Source organism: Lolium rigidum, chromosome 6 (genome assembly GCF_022539505.1).
Source record: "Lolium rigidum isolate FL_2022 chromosome 6, APGP_CSIRO_Lrig_0.1, whole genome shotgun sequence".
NCBI classification, from domain to species: Eukaryota; Viridiplantae; Streptophyta; class Magnoliopsida; order Poales; family Poaceae; genus Lolium; species Lolium rigidum.
The window spans coordinates 308,983,093-308,986,250 of NC_061513.1; positions in this window are offsets into that span (position 1 = coordinate 308,983,093).

A 3,158-nucleotide genomic window follows, 5' to 3' on the forward strand; every position below is an offset into this window, starting at 1 on the left:
AGTGTTCTTGCCCTCTCCGCCTCCGCCGCTCCGTTTCGCCGCCTGAGCTCCGCCGCCCAGCGAATCTTCGCTACTGCTTCGCCGGACGTCGCCGGACTTCACCGCGTGAAGAACTCCTGCAGCGCTTCTGCCCCCGCCGCGGCATTGGTGCTTCTTCAAGCTTTTCCTCACCTCACCGCCGACGGACCTCCTCGCCGGCCTTTGGCTCGTCATTCCTCCGGTGAACTTCTTCCTCAGCTACTCCGCTGCCTCAGGTTAGGCTTAATCTGGATTTACTCCTCTTTTGCTTGCTTTCTACATCTCGACTCGGTAGTGTATTTACTTCTTCTTTTTCTTGCTTTTTCTCTCTTTCGTAGATCTTCACGCGGGGGTAGATCGTGGGATTCTTGTTTCTCTTCGCCAAATTCCATGTCTAGTGGGGAATCTTCCTCTACTTCTTCTTCTGCCTCTTCCTCCGCTAGCCGGCGCAGCAGATCTTCCGAGGGATTGTCCGCCGATCTTGCCCGGATGGACGCTGAGTCCGGTAGCAATCACGAATCCGGTAGTTCTAGTGAGGGTTCCGGTATGGATTCCTCCGGTATCACCCGTGGGGCCTGGATGGGCTCCAACGTTACGAAGTACGAGATCGACTGGCTTTACCGGTCCAGGAGGATTCCGGAAGGAGTGACCTGCCGGCTTCCTCGCGACGAGATCATACCGGTGCCCGAACCCGGTGAACGAGTTGTCTTTCTTGCTCACTTTGAGCGCGGCTTCGGCCTTCCGGCCTCCGATTTCTTCCGGCGTTTCCTTGATTTTTATCAACTTCAACCTCACCATCTCCCTGGCAACGCCATTTTCTACCTCTCTTGCTATGCCACCTTCATGGAGGCTTATATCGGCATTCGTCCCACTCGTGAGACGTTTGCCCGCTTCTTTGCTCTTCGGATCAACTCCGTTCGGGGCAAGGACATTCCTAAACCCAAACCCCCCGTTCAATGCGGGTCTTGCATCATCGGCTCCCGTCAAGGGAGCCCTTTCTTCAAGTTCTCCGGTCTCGAGTCATGCCGGCTATGGCAAGGGACCTTTTTCTACGTGAAGAACAAGGGTGCCCCAGACCTTATCAACCTGCCGCCTTTCAATCCGGCGCCACCCTCGAGGGCCAACTGGAGCTACAATCCGAAGGAGTCTCACATAGAGACCAACCGGATTGTACGCTTTATGAGGCAATTGATGAAGGACACCAACATCTGCTCAGATGATATCATCCGCGCCTTTATCTCGCGCCGGGTGCTTCCGCTCAAGCGTCGCATGCACAAGATGAGCGAGATGTACGGTCCCGGTGATCCTTCAAAGATCACCGGACTTCCTCTTAGCAAGAAGGACGTTGTCCTCAAGGCCGTCCAGATCTGTCAGACCGCCATGCCGGAGGATTGGGAATGGGGCCTTCGGCCTCTCAGTTCCACTAACCCCCCGACCCAAGATGTAAGAAATTACGCAACTCGGGTCGGCGCACCGGTAACTTTTGCATTGTGATTGACCCCTTTTTATCTTTCTTGTTCTTTCAGGCCAAGGACCATTTCCCCGACATCGAGTCTGACCGACGAGGACCTCCCCAGAAGCGTGGTTTGGACAAGTTTGATCCTGACCCCGTCATTCATTGGAAGGATCTGAAGATGGGCAAGACCCCAGCCTCGCGCCTTGGCAAGTCTCCGCCGGAGCCCGCTGGTTCGTCGGATGACCTGACCTTGCTTGAGGTAGCTTCTCTATATGATCTCTTATATTTTACCGTTATTGTTCCTCTGTAGATCCTCCCTCAACCAACATCAACCCACAGGTTCATGAGCACGTCACTCCGCTGCAGGCCGCGGTCGGCCAGAAGTTCCTAGAGAAGCTCGTCGTTTGGGGCAAGAAGAACAAGACCCCGGCAACGGATGCCGAGTCCAGCCAAGCCCCTCCTGCCAAACGCTTCCGGACTGAGCCCTTTGCCGGGAAGCAAGTAGGCACGAGGCGCTACAAGAGCAAACAGATGCCCACTTCCTCCGGGTAAGCCCTGTTCCTTTGCTTTTCTTGTTTTTGCCAAGTCTTTTCCGGCTGCTTTTTTCCAATTCTTTCTTTTTCTCTCTTTCAGCCCTGCGCTCAAGCTTGGGCCTAGGACTGAGGGCTCTGCCGGCTCCGCGAGGACTTCAACTCCTCCTCCTCACTCAAGCCCGACACCATCTGGTGCCGCCAATATCTCTGCCTCCCCTCCGGGGGGCACTACAAGTTCGGGGCGCGCGGCCCCTAAATCTCCTGATCACCGCGCGGAGGAGGATCTTATCTCCCTCCCAGAGACCCAAGATACCGGCGCCAGCAACATCGGCGCCGAAGAAGAAGCTGCCGGGCGGGCGGAACCTTTGGTTCCTCCCGTCCAGAAAGAAAAGAAGAAGAAGAAGAAGAGTTTACGCTCTTCCCCCTCCAAGGCCGTGCCGGAAGCTTCCGCGCCGGCATCCTCCACCTCAGCGCCAGAAGCCCCAGCGCCTGACGCCACACCAACACCGCCACCGGAAACCTCTATTCCTGAGGCGACCGGTACCATGTCAGCACCTCCGCCGAGCCAAGGGCCTCCCGCGACTACACCAAATCCCCCGCCGGCGGCCCCCAAGATCACCCAGCGCCTCAAGCCGGGGGAGTCCCGTGGCAAGGCTGTGGACGGCAGCGCCTCAAGCGGCTCGCGGTCCTTGGTGCTGCACGTCGGGCCTGCCGCCGCCGCGGTCTCGGAGAAACCGTCCGGCCTCCTCGGCCGGATTGTTGAGCTCAAGCGCGAGGGCAAGGAGCTGGGGCACCTTCTCCCCTACGCCCAGAAATGGAACGCCGCGGACATCTCCGGCGCCACGAAGGGCTTGGGGAAGGATCGCCTTCCGGCGCCGGATCCAGCTGGGCCGCGGTCCACTGAAGAACACTTCATGCGGCTCAAGCGAGCCGTGAAGGAGTTCGGCAGTGCCTGGTACGATGCCACCAGCAATGTCGTGGTAAGTTTCTCCAATCTTCTTGTAATTTTTGCTAATGCCGGTTTGTTTCTTTCCGGATCTTGTCTATCCTCCCAGTCCCCGAGTTTCGTGTTGAGAGCGCAGCTCTTAGCGCGAAACTTAACTAAAAATGCGCAAAACCGGCATAGCCAGTCCCCGAGTTTCGGGTTAAGA